At 42.5% G+C, this 13899-nt stretch overlaps 1 protein-coding gene across 1 annotated transcript in view; it reads left to right on the top strand.

Moving 5' to 3' along the window:
* Positions 1-333: 333 nt before the first annotated feature.
* Positions 334-13899, top strand: part of LOC138297332 (HAUS augmin-like complex subunit 3) — a 289356-nt gene continuing 275790 nt past the window's right edge. Inside the window, exon 1 of the mRNA XM_069236743.1 lies at positions 334-576. The gene's annotated coding sequence lies outside the window, so the exon portion shown is untranslated. The remainder of the gene's footprint in view (positions 577-13899) is intronic.

Raw genomic sequence — 13899 nt, 5'->3', positions numbered from 1 at the left:
GTACATTTTGCTTCTTAACATATATACTATTTATTGCGCTGTTGATATTATGGGAAGCAGGGTAACTTGGCAGCTACTTTATGATTTAGTTTTCTGGCAGTCGGGCCCCCGATTAGGTTTGGCAGGCACAGGGCCTGCTGCACGCAAAATGTCGATCTTTTTCATGAATCCAAGCTGAGTTAGTTTGACCATGACGGAAAAACACAAAGACCACCGATCTCTGCGGTTGGAGATCAACAACCTGAAGCACTTATCTACAGGAGAGAAAAATCATTGAGGAGCACATCTCCTAGTCACGTTCAACGAGGCAGAAAAGTACGCAGGCCAGGCAAAAACGCACAAGTGGGAGTGTGGGTGTCACGGGGCTGTGAACGGTGAAAACAAGCTGTTCGCTGCAGCTCTTCCACTTCTTCATGGGTAAATTAGAGACACTCCCAGGAAATCGATCCACACGTTAATCGAACGAACTTGATGGCTGGTCCCTCGACCCCTTATGTCTGATGGCTGTAAGGTGTTAACCTTCCGGTGCAGAGAAAGGAAGCTCTCTGGCTCATGCGTGGGATCGTGACCGTGACGGTGAGTCACGGGTGGGGCACATCCCGCACCCTAAGCCCTTTAAGACTGGATGGAAATGTATATTTTTGAGGGGCCTGACGATACAACCGGTTTATGCTGGTTTTAGTTTTGTTTAGGGAGCGGAGGAGGAGAGCTCTTTTTGTTCAAAAGTGGCGGTATTTGACTAAGGTATCCACTTTGCGGTTGGAGTACCGAAATACATTCTCTGTAGGTAGGAAATGTGTTTTGTGAGACCTATCGCCAAATCTTAAATCGAGTATATGATTTGAGCGTGTTAAGTACCCCTCCTCTTCTGGAGCTTCAGGTAGTGGCAGCCCGCAGCATGCTTGGCCTCTACACCATACAGCGTTTACATTTTAGCATGCAGTTACTGACTCAACTAACATATTTTCTTTCTATTTCATTATCAGTTACAATTGTTTGATGATAATAATAATAATAATAATAACAATAGAGAAGCTAACTAAACATTAGCATTTTTTTATTTATTTAATTTATTCGGAGCTCTTTCCATGCGAGAGTAGCCCCCCCGGGTCCAGGTTTTTGCTTTGAACTCGGGGATTTGTAGTCCATTAACGTTCCTCCCCCCACTTCATTGAAGCCAGGACTACGAGTCCCAGCGTAAAAAGAAGAAAGTACGGATGAATACGTTATTAATAGGTGGACTTTTACTTGATCAACCAGAAAGTTCCGAAGTATTTGTTGCTCTTTGGCAATGGAAGCAATTTTAATGTCCTCAAGTTTTCTTTAGCAGGTAACTGTCATGGGATTTCCAGGTCGATGTGTGTGAGTAGCGCGTGCAAACCATGGTTTTGTTCTGTATTGACCTGTAATTAGCTTAATGATGACATCACTGCAAGTGACATCATTTGACCTTTTGTTTGCTGGGTACTTCACCAGCAGTCACACCAAATTCTGTGAGACGAGGCCTAGCTCCTCCATTTCGGAGGTCAATGAAAAAGCACGAAATAGCGTTAAAAAAATCATTGGTGTTTTTTGAGACGTGGAGTTTTAGACACTGGCGTTAAAAGCTTGACCAGCTCGGAGAGGTGAAAGTTAAGTAATGTTTGTAATGTTCACACTAATGAATATTGTCATAACTCTTTTTGCAGGCGGGCCTCTCACCTTTTTTCATGCTCCTTTTGTGCTGTGGAGTTGTGCTTTGTAAAGGGAATGGCTACTGCCCATGGTCGGTGCCCATTGAGTGCTGTGAAACAGGCTACTAGAAACAAATATTGGCATAGCTACTAAGTCTTGCATATGTGAGATCTATTAGCGGTGTCAATGTTTTTTTTTTAACCAGGTTGTATAACTTTTGTACAAAATGATTATTCTATTTATTGTTCCTATCTTTTGGTATGATAGGGCCTGTCGTATAGTATGGTATGTCCAAACTTATTGTGGTTTGGCTCATCATGGTATGGTATGCATTGTTTTTGTATGGTATGGGTTGTTATATAGTATGGAATGGCATAGCCTGTCATTGTGTGGTATTATATGTCCTGTCATGTTATGGAATGGCCTGTCATTGTATTCAGTAAATTCCATTTTCAGCATCATGTTTATCTGTGGGACCAAAAGGACTATCAAATCTTGCTTATGCTGATTACTCTCCACTGCCCTTGAAGCTAGGACCATATACAAGATGGCTTGTATCTCCCCTACGACCCTACACACACAGACACTCCTAATTTCCTTGTTGACCAACTTAAGCTATCTGGAATCACCAGACCGTCACTAAGGGCTTTTGCTAGAATATCCAACATTTTAAAAATGAACGACTCCTGGCACAATCCAGCTCAAGATCGTGACCAGAATATGGAACTCCTTCCCTCCGAACATATGCACCACCATTCTCAATGGTGATGTTCAAAAGGGAGCTGAAAGCCCTTTTCCTTTAAAGACATTTTAGTTAATGACATCTTAGCTTACCTCTCTGGAGTGAACATGCTCTCTCACCTGTATGGCTTAGTCTCTGACCTTGTAGTGAGATTAATTTCACTACTTCCATCACTTTAGACTCTACTATTTGAAGACATGTTCACTGTTGCAACTTGTATTATAATTGTATTGTAATTGTGGACCATATCTATTTGTTCCTATAAAGCGCTCTAGTACATTTGGGTTATGTTAGTGCTATATAAATGTCAGTCTGTTCACTGCTGATATTTATACTACCCCCATCCTTGAATAATTGTAATTCTGTGCCTTATACAAAGATTTGCTGTTTGGTAATCTTGGATTTTACGTAAAGATCTGTTTGACTGTAAAGTGCTCCAACATCTATGGGTAATGTTCACACTATATACAAATGTATGAGTATATTGTAGAGTATGGCATGGGCTCCCATTGTATAGTATGGTGTGGTTTGTCATTGTATAGTACGACTTGGTATGACTTGTCATTGTATCAAATTGTGTGAAATGGCCTGTCATTCTATGGTATGCCATGTTGTGGACCTTCAGTCTGTGGTATGCTGTGGCCTGTCATCGAATAGTATGGTATATCAAGGCCTGCCACTGTATGGGATAGTCTGTCAACGTGTGGTATGGTATTGCTTGCTTTGGTATGGCCTGTCATTGTATAGTGTAGTATGGCATGGCCTCTCATTGTACCGTATGGCCTTTCATTTTATGATATCCTATGGCCTGTCATTGTATCAAATCAGTCCTACAATTAGCATCATGTTTTGTCTATGGGGCTAAAAGAAATGATCCCATCTGACCTATGCTGGTCACTTTCCACAGGATGCCTATTGAAGCTAAGGCCATATTTGACAGCTGTATAATTTATAAGGTCCAACACACATCTACTCCTTGTTACCTAGTGGGAAAATGTAAGCTTTCTGGAGTCACTAGACCATCCTGAACTACCAAGGCACGTTTTCTAGAACCTTTGGCCTTTAAAAAGGGACGACTCGTGGCACAATCCTTCTCAGAAAATATGACCAGAATATGAAACGCCTTACCTCCCAACCTACTCGCCGCCATCTTGCTGGTAATCTTTAAAACTGAGATGAAAGCCCTTCACTTTGAAAGACATTTTATTTAATGACATCTTAGTTTACGTCTCACTTGTATGGCTTAGGACTCTGACTCTTGCCCAATGATTGTGACTCCACTACCTCTGTTTCATTAGACTCTGCCAGTTGCAGACTGACTATTGCAACTCATACTACCTTTGTCCTTTAACAATTGTGAGTCTGTGTAATACTGTAAAGTGCACTAGCACTTATGGGTTGTGTCTGTGCTATGAAAATGACAACCTGATCACCGCGCTATTACATTAAGCACGTCTTTGAACATTTGTTACTCTGTTCCTTAAGCAATGATCTGCTATAATGTTAGCTTGCATCTCCAGTAACAATCTAGATTTTGCTGTGAAGCGCTCTAGCAACTGAGTAAAGTCTGTGCTATATAAAAATGCATAAATTAATAAATTGTATAGTTGGTGTGGCATGGCCAGCCATGGTACAGTATGGTATGCAATGGCCTGTCATTATATTGTGGCCTGTCATTGTATAATATGGTCTGTTATTGTATAATATGGCCTGCCATAGTATGGTATAGAATCTCCTCTCATTGTATGGTATGGGCTGCCACTGTATGGTATGGTATTGCATTGTATGGAATGTCATTGGGTATGGTACGGCCTGTTTATGGTAGGACTTGTTATTCTTAGGTGTGGTTTGTCATTGCAACCTGTTATCGTGGAGCGTGGGTTTGGTACGGCCTGTCATATTAGAGTATGGTGTGGTATGCCCAGTCACTACATGGTAATCTTTATTAGAAAGTGCATATTAAACTATGGGAGGAAGCATTAGGAATGGCCCAACAATGAAAAAGCGCTTTACGCTATGTTATTTTTATGCAGACATGCTCTATCCATTCCATAATCGTACAAACCTAAACCAATTTAGTACACACGCTGTTTTTTTGCATACATTTAATCCGGGCTAGGATATCCAATGAATCATGAAACACGTACTAAAAAACACTGTTAACTGAGTGAGTACTCAATAGTCAATCAGCTTTCAACAATGAAGTAATTGTTAAAAGCAAAGCTAACTACTTGTGGCCTGCTGGTCTTATGCTACACCAAAAAGTAGAAGAGGAAAGAATGAAATGTAAAATAGAACAAACGCAAACAAATCTCACGCACTTTTACAAAGGGCTGCCAGTAGAAGAAACAAGTATTTGCAATGCAACTGGTCTCGCATTTCTCCGAGTCAAAGCTATTAGCAGTTGTAAACTCCCAACCAGACTTTTCTTGCCTCATTAAATGGAAAAAAACTGAGCAAGATCGCACTGCTAAACAAGCGAGATCGTGCTGTGAAAAAAAGGGAAAAAGTAGTCCACAAAGTGGACGGAAAACAGCGAGCCTCGCATGTTTTCAGTACTTGGTCGCTGTGCTCGAGGAAAGCTAGCCACCGGAAAAGGCATGACATATGCATGCCTTCCACTAATGAAAGCAAGCACATTTTAAAAGGCAAGCCCACAAACCAATCAAAGACACTGACGTGATATGGACGGGGCACTGAGCCCTTTTCTAACTACTACAGCATCTCGCAAGCGGATGCTACACAGGCTCGACCCTAAAAAAGAGGATGGGTCAGGGAATAAATGGAGAGAGGAAATGCACTTTTGCCAGGTAGTAGTGAAGGAATCCAAAGAAGACTGTTGCACTAGGCGCTGCCAGCTTTAAAGTTGGCCCTGATTGCCATACAGACTTTTACAATGAAGTCTGTGGTCAAAGGAAGGAGTTAATTTGGCAGTTGCGTGGGTTTATGCTGTTTAACTTAAATTAGGACTCTCCTTTACTATTAGTTAGTTAGTTGAACATGCAATGATAGTCCACACAAAAGTACTACAAGCACTAAGTCTTAAAGATTTCATGCACCAAGCCTCCCTACAACCATCAAGGAGTATGTTAACTTGCTACATTCACTTACGTACTAGAGAGCGCATAGCAAGAGCCAACAAAACTACTTTGTATTGCTTTAAGTTAATCCTTCGCGGGCATACAAGAAAAGTAGAGTAATGCAATCACTGATATATACAGCAAGCGTCATTGGTAGCTGGACACAGGTAAGGCATAAGGAGAAGATATAACAGTTGCTCGTGAAAGGCAGATGCAGTTAAATGGTTACAGTATTGACTAATATTGAATGCATGATGCAATTTTTTTTTTTTTTTTTTTTTTTTAAGTGACCATTTAGGCTGTAGAATGCAAAAACCTCCAGTTTATACACGAATTATTAGTTTGCAAAAATTTAAGATGTAAATTATTTGCCACTACATCACCAATACACATCAAACAATTAACAGGAAAAAAAAGCCCACACAACTAAAGTGCGATATCCAGATGTCGCAGAAACACCAGAAATGTGCTAAAAAAACAACAAAAAAGCAACACTTTTTTTTTTTATATATATTTTTTTTATACATATTTCACTATATATACACGCACAAACGAGAATGGCAAAGCAGTAAATTAGAAAATACGACTTTGTTTTGGTATGTAGCAAATGAAGGCCATTGTATTAAAGGTGCGTTCTACCTTACCAAGTAAGAAAGCGTTTGTGCAAAATATATGGTGCTGCAGAACATAAGCCTAAGTGCACTCGGTACATCCAATAAAAGCGACGCCTCCTTGTCCTCTATTCCAAGCTCGTTTTAATTCTGACCACCGAATTTTGTATGTTCGTTCTGCCAGACGCACACTTTTATTGAAGCAGTCTTAAGTCACAGCATCGCACCTAAATTATATGCACGTCTCGCTCAAACACAAACGTCCGACCCAAGGGCCCTCTTGAACTAAATGCCGCTTTGAGACTGTCCCTTTTTATGGGGCCATCAATTTGGTCAAATAGTTAAGTTAAACAGTGTGACATATGCCCGATGCTTTCTATCCTGTATAAAATGTTTAAAAAAAATAAATTGTGGAACCTTGACAGTTGAGCTGATAAAATAATTCTACACGCATGCACCACGTACAGGATGTGCGGCCAGGTAAATTACTGGGGTAATTATCTTATCGCAGAGTACCATTTCAATGCAACAGTTCTCGCATTAGCTCGAGTTAGTTATTAGCGTTGTAATGAAGAAAAAATGCAGTGCGATCGCGCTATGTAAAATAAGCAAAGTAGTCCCGACTCCAGGCTGGAAACATCGAGCCTCGCATGTTTTTAGTAGTTTACCGGTGCTGTGTAGGTGGGCTAAACACCGGAAAAGGCATGACGTATGCATGCCGTCCACAAATGAAAGCGTGCAGATTTTAAAAAGCAAGCCCACGAACCAATGTAAGTGACTGTGACATGGGCGTGGCTTGAAGCCCAAAGAGAGATTAGAGAAGGGACGGAGCGCTTTGCTTCGGTCCCACTAGAATCAGTGGAAGGACACACATCAAAAATATTCAGTCGACACTTGGCTGTGCTCAATGGAAGAGAGAAACAAAGAGAAAATATAACCGGCGTGCACTGACCATTCGGAAGCCTGAAAATAAGAGTGACAATGAAGCTAAGGAGTGGCAAGCAATGGGCAGGCTTCAAGCCCCCTTTAAGCTAGGAGAGTGTCTAGCAAATAACATTCCATGCGCTGCTTGGGTGAGGTAATAAAAGGCATGGTAATAGGCCAAAGTGAGTGCTCTCTCGGCATGACTGCATGCTGTAAAAATAGAGAAGGGGCCAGATGGTGTTTTTTGGAAGCCGCTGCTGGCATTCTGAAAGCTGTGGTTACCGAAAACCAAGGAAACATTTTCTTGATTTTCACCATATGGCTCTTTCTTCCATTACCCTCTACTTTCTGTCTCTATTTCATTCCTGCACATTAGTTTTTCACCCCGCGTTCCCCCTCAGTCTGTTTCTACCTATCTCTACTTCTCCCCTTTTAAACATTTTTTTTTTAATAAGGCTGGTAAAAGTCTGATTGGAAAAAAAGTCCTAGTTCACAAGAAATGTTTCAATGCGCAACCACCACAAATTAAGCACTGTGAACAGGTGCAGATGGTAGTGGTACTGGGCACTTGTCAGGGACATATATTGTTCTATGCCTATTGTACTCTACGAACAATTATGCCCAACGATTTCTACCAGAAGAGGTATTTTGGGAACTGAGCGGGTTTAAAATCCATAAGAAGTACATAAGGTGGTAACTAGAAATACTGAGGTTTTTTTTTTTTTGGGTGGAGGGGTGGTCTAGATTATAATTATAAGGCTTTTTTCAGCAGTAGTTTCGTTACCCGTGTATCACAGTAATTTCTATTCCTATATTCTTTATTATGTATAGTTCATGGATATTGCATCATGTCTATACTTTAAAGATTGAACTAATGGGAAGGCTAGAAAGTAGTGCAGTATACTACATCAGAATGATGTAGTACAGATTTCAACACATGGTCCTTTTTAAAATATGTGTACCCTTAAAAAAAAAAAAGCATAAGACTATGTTAAGGAGTTCTCCTGACATTTGCAAAATATTTTACATCATGGTTGATAATTAAACCACGGGGGACCCCAAATTGACATTATAGAACCAAAAAGCCATGTAGCCCCTTACTTTATACTCTATGAATATGCAGACAATAAAATAATGCTGCACCACTTAAACAAAACTAAGGTTATAGGGAATTTCTGGCTATAATCTTTGTCTTAAATTCACCAAACGTCGTATGGCCCCCAGGATAAAAGAGTTTTAAACATGTTTATATTGATTCTTTATCAAGAAGTTCATGATTTAAGATTTTTTTAAAGCATTGTGACTTTATATTCTTAAGGGGCTGGGTGAAAGTCAAAAGCATATATGGCGATCATTCCATGTGCCCTCAAATTCTTATTCCCCCACACACCTCTTCCAGAATTATAGCACAACATTCTCCAGTCAACTGGTGTGAAATTCTCCTACAAGCATATCAGGACAGGCTTGAAACCTCACTCCTTTCACTGCTGGAGAGTACCGGGTGAATCGACAACCTCGGTATTATCTTACATGCTTTTAGGATCCCTGTTTTGAGTTTCATCACTGCTCATCTTGAGTCTCATCACTGCTATATTCCTCAGTGCAAAGTTATCAAGGAAACTTTGTTTTTTTTCCCCTTGGTAGACAATTTCCTGACAGAAGCATATAATACTAATATTATATGCTGCTTGGTCATATCATCTATTGTACATTTACAGAACCTTAGGAGAAAAAAATATTTTTCTGAAATCTGATATATCTGAGCCTCTTTTGTCTGACCTAGCCTCTTCTTTTAGGAAGTGTTTAAAGTTTGGTCAGAACCAATGTATGTGTAGTTGAATGCTATCTTTCCCACTTCCCCGTCCAACACTTCATCCATGTTCAAGCATGTAACCTTTAAATTCCTGAGATCATGCCCCAGTTTTTTATTATTTTGAACCGTTTCTTTGTGTTGCATACCTCCATAGGTTTTGATATCCTGTAGTTTCTCAGCTGCTGTAGGGTGTGTTGTTGTCAACGAAACCCTTGCACTTTGTGGTTTATGGCCATGTAGGATAATGGATCCTTGTTGCAGTTACCCTAACCCCCTCACTTTGTGCATGATATTGATTCTGACTTGACTGAGAGTGTGCTGGGACCCTGCTAACCATGCCCCAGCACCAGTGTTCTTTCACTAAAAATGTACAATTGTTTCCACAATTGGCACACCCCTGGCACACAGATAAGTCCCTTCTCAAAGGTACCAAGGGCCCTGTGACCAGGGAAGGTCCCTAAGGGCTGCAGCATGTGTTGTGCCCCCCCAAGGCACCCCTCAGCTAACACAAGCACACTGCCTTTGAAGATTGTGTGTGTTGGTGGGGAGAAAAAGACCAAGTCGACATGGCATCCACCTCAGGGTGCCATGCCCACAAAATACTGCCTGTGGCATAGGTAAGTCACCCCTCTAGCAGGACTTTAAGCGCTAAGGCAGGGTGCACTATACCACAGGTGAGGGCATAGCTGCATGAGCAATATGCTCCTACAGTGTCTAAGTCTCTTCTTAGACATTGTAAGTACAGCGTGACCATATTAAGTATATGGGGCCATATGTACGAAAGCTTTTTCCCATAGACACAGAATGGGTAAAATCCTTTTGTACATCTGGCCCATGGTCTGGGAGTTTGTCAAAACGAACTCCACAGTTCCATGATGGCTACACTGAATACAGGGAAGTTTGGTATCAAATTTCTCAGAATAATAAACCCACACTGATGCCAGTGCTGGATTTAATAAACAGCGCACACAGAGGGCATCGTAGAGATGCACCCTGTATTTTACCTAATCCTTCAGCGCAGGACTGACTGGTTTGTGCCAGCCTGCCACTGAGAGACGAGTTTCTGACCCCCTGGGGTGAGAGCCTTTGTGCTCCCTTGGGCCAGAAACAAAGCCTGCACTGGGTGAAGGTGCTTCACACCTACCCCTGCAGGAACTGTAACACCTAGCAGTAAGGCTCAGGCTTCGTGTTACAATGCCCCAGGGTACTCCAGCTAGCAGAGATGCCCCCCTCCGGGACACAGCACCCACTTTTGGCGGCAAGTCCGAGGCGATAATGAGAAAAACAAGGAGGAGTCACCCCCTCAGTCAGGTCCACCTCTAAGGTGACCAGAGCTGAAGTGACCCCCTCCTTGGAAAATCCTCCATCTTGTTTTGAAGGAATTAGCCCAATGGGAATAGGGATGTAGCCCCTGCCCCAAAGGGTGGAGGCACAAGGAGAGTGTAGCCATCCTCAGGGAGAGTAGCCATTGGCTACTGCCCTCTAGCCCTAACACACTCCTAAATTTAGTATTTAGGGGCAACCCTGAACCCAGGAAATCAGATTCCTGACGACCTACAAAGAAGGACTGCCTGGCTGAAAAACCCAGCAGAGAAGAAGGAAGACAGCAACTGTTTTGGCCCCAGCCCTACCGGCCTGTCTGCAAGTTCAGAGAACCTGCACCAGCTACGCATCCTGCGGGCCCAGCGACTTCTGCCGACTCAGAGGACTGCCCTGCAACTACAAAGAATCAAGAACTCCTGTGGACAGCGGACCTGTCCAACCAAAGAAAGAAAAAACCATCTTTAAAGGGACTCTCACTTCCCTCCAGAAGTGCGAGTCCCCACCACTCTGAAACAGACACCCCTGGCCTGTGTCCAGAGAAACCAACGACCCAACGAGGATCCCCAGGTCACTGTGATGATGTGTCCACCCTGGGCTAACTTCTCTGCGCCCCCACGACGACACCTGCAGAGGGAATCCAGAGGACCCCCCCCTGACCGCGACTGCCCGGGATGAAGAAACCTGATGCCTGGAAGAAGCGCTGCACCCGCAGGCCCCTGGCCCATGAAGAACCAACCACCGGTGCAGCAGTGACCAGCAGGCAGCCCTCACCCTTGCCTAGTCGGTGCCTGGCCTGAGAAGCCCCCTTGTGCCCTGTCTGCAACGTCTGAGTGACCCCCGGGTCCCTCCATTGAATCCTATTACAAACCCGACTCCCTGTTAGCCCACTACATCCGGCCGCCCATGTGCCGCTGAGGGTGTGTTTTGTGTGCCTACTTGGGACACCCTCAGTGCTCTACTAAACCCCCCTGGTCTGCTCCCCCACGACGCGGGTACTTACCTGCTGGCAGACCGGAACCGGAGCACCCCCTGTCTCTGTAGGCGCCCATATTATTTTGGCTCCTCTTTAACCTCTGCGCCTGACCAGCCATGTGTCGCTGGTGCTGGGTGTATGGGGTTGACTTGAACCCCCAATGGTGGGCCACCTATGCCCTGGAGACTGAACTTGTAAGTGCTTTACTTACCGTATTAACTATACTGTACTTACCTCCCCCAGGAACTGTTGAAAATTGCAGTGTCCACATTTAAAATAGTTTATTGCCATTTTATGAAAAACTGTGTACATTACTGTTTTGGTTCTAAGTATTACTATGCAAAGTACCTTACATTGAATGTACTTACCTGCAATTTGAATCTTGTGGTTCTAAAAATAAATGAACAAAATAATATTTTTTCTAAATAAAAACCTATTGGCCTGGACTTAAGTCATTGAGTGTGTGTTCTCATTTATTGCTTCTGTGTGTACAACGAATGCTTAACACTACCCTCTGATAAGCCTAACTGCTCGATCACACTACCACAAATAGAGCATTAGTATGATCTATTATTGCCTCTGTAAAGCCTCTTGAGGAACCCCTGGACTCTGTGCACACTATCTCTCACTTTGAGATAGATTATTATTATACACATATATAGAGACAGCTTCCTACAGGCCACAGGTGAGGAGTCAAGGTTTTATTTTCACTGTCCTGTTTATGTTTTAGGTAAGACCATTGAACCGCAATGAGTCCTAAAGAGAATCTTGACCTTAGTCAGATTGTTGGTGCTCGCCTTCCTATTCTTTTTGCAGTGTCCAACGTCTTATTTGCATATATTTCAGTACATCTTACTTAGGGCCACACTTAGATTTGGTTAATATAGACCATTCTCAAAATAGTGAGATATGTCCTGTTCGCCAAACTCACTGTTCCCCTGCTATAATTAAAGAGGGAGAAGCTCTGTTTCCAATGGTGAAACCTCTGCTGGCTCCATTGAAGGATACCTATTACCAGCAGCCCATCTGCTACTGGGGCATCAGTAAATATGTATGTCCTGTTAAGAAAGGTGGTTCTGTCACACATTTTCCATTTTTTTTTTTTGGGGCTGTCATGGAAAGCCTGATGGACCCAAAAAGGAAACCAACGGAATGACCCCCACACACTGGGAGGAAACTCTCACTGCCTTGCAGACGTATCTTTTGTTTGTTGCAATGCTGGTGTTTTAATCATGGCACCTCCTCAGCAAAGATTTGTGCCTTTAGCAGAGCCACTGATATGGTGGGTCTGCTCAAGGCAAAGAGATCTCTGCTTGCCGAGCAGAGACCTCAAAGTAGGATGAGTGTTTTTTTTTTCACCAGGGCATCTCTGCTGACTTAGCAGCCCCTTGCCAATATTCTAACTTTGGCTCTAAGTCACATTCTATTGTCTTTCATATGCCAAAGATCGTAATTGTTTAGAGAAGATGTCTGTCAATATTATTCAGTCCACCATTCCACCTTTGAAAGTTTTCACCCACTATGGTGAGCTAGAACTTTGGATTCGGATTTATAGATGTATATATCCAAGTAGTGAATGGCATTGAGATTTGTCACTGGCGTTTACCACTCCTCCTTTGTGGTTTCGTTGCAGTGCTCAGATAGTTGTTGGGTCTCTTCTAAATCCTGCTCGCATCCCACAGGGTTAGTTCAGTGTCTGCTTGATCTACGTTTGGCCATGTTTTGTTGTCTGCGTTATGACCATGCAAAACCTTTGTATACGGACATCATAAATGTAGTCTCTATAACTGGGTTCCCCGAAGCTGCCTTTGCTGTTAGGTAATGTTAGCATGTGTTGATCGTTTTGCCTCTTTCAATGCCATTAAAAAAGTACACATCTTTTGTATGGGGAGTTCTGCTCTAGCATGGTATCTTCATAGATCACCCCAAACGCATATTTATCAAAGCAGGCAAGGCTTCGTTATTTTAGAAAAATAAAAACCGGTTAAAGTGTTACTTTTTCTCAGTCCTCTGGATGTGCAAAGAAACAACAATTCAGACCCGGTGACGATTTGAAAAGCATGACCTTTGCAGTTTTCCACAAAGCCAATACTGATGCACGTTTGGCGTTTTTTTTTGTTTCCGCATTTTATTAGTTTTGTCATTAAAGTGAGAGGCACATATTCATTCCTAAAGGCTTTCTTAAGAGACACAGTAGCAACATTTAAACATTTTCTCCAGGTGTAGTTCTAAACCTCTCAACAACTTATCACTATCACAAGAACATTTAACCTGCTTGTAGCTCCAGTGGAACTCCCAGTTCTCTGTATGTCTGACAATTTTCCCACATATTGCTCCATTTACTAAAACAATCTTCAGCCATCGTGCTCCAGTCCATCTGTATTTTTTTTTTTAAACACTTGTCTAGATTGGTGGGGAGGGGACACCCCACTGACAGGTAATATTCCTTTTTGCAGTAATCAATCAACGTTGATCAGCAATCTGGGGTATTTCCACAGGCCCCCAACCCCAGATGTGTAACAAGGCTGTATTAGGTGAGCCTGGCACCCATTGACCTGGCCCAGGCCAGTTTAGATGTTAGATGCCCCCACCTCCAAAAGGGTCCTACAGACTGTCACCGTCAAAGGAACATGCCCTTCTGAGGAAACCCCATAGACAAATGCCAGGTATCCCTTGTCCCAATATTTGTTGTTTATTTAAAAAAAAATTATAGCATGCCTAGTGTTGTAGGACCATTGTAGTATGTGCAGTTGCACTAA

The sequence above is a fragment of the Pleurodeles waltl genome, chromosome 5, assembly GCF_031143425.1.
Source record: "Pleurodeles waltl isolate 20211129_DDA chromosome 5, aPleWal1.hap1.20221129, whole genome shotgun sequence".
In the NCBI taxonomy this organism is placed as follows: Eukaryota; Metazoa; Chordata; class Amphibia; order Caudata; family Salamandridae; genus Pleurodeles; species Pleurodeles waltl.
The sequence above is the reverse complement of the archived record's forward strand: the minus strand, read 5'-3'. Positions and strand labels throughout refer to the sequence as shown.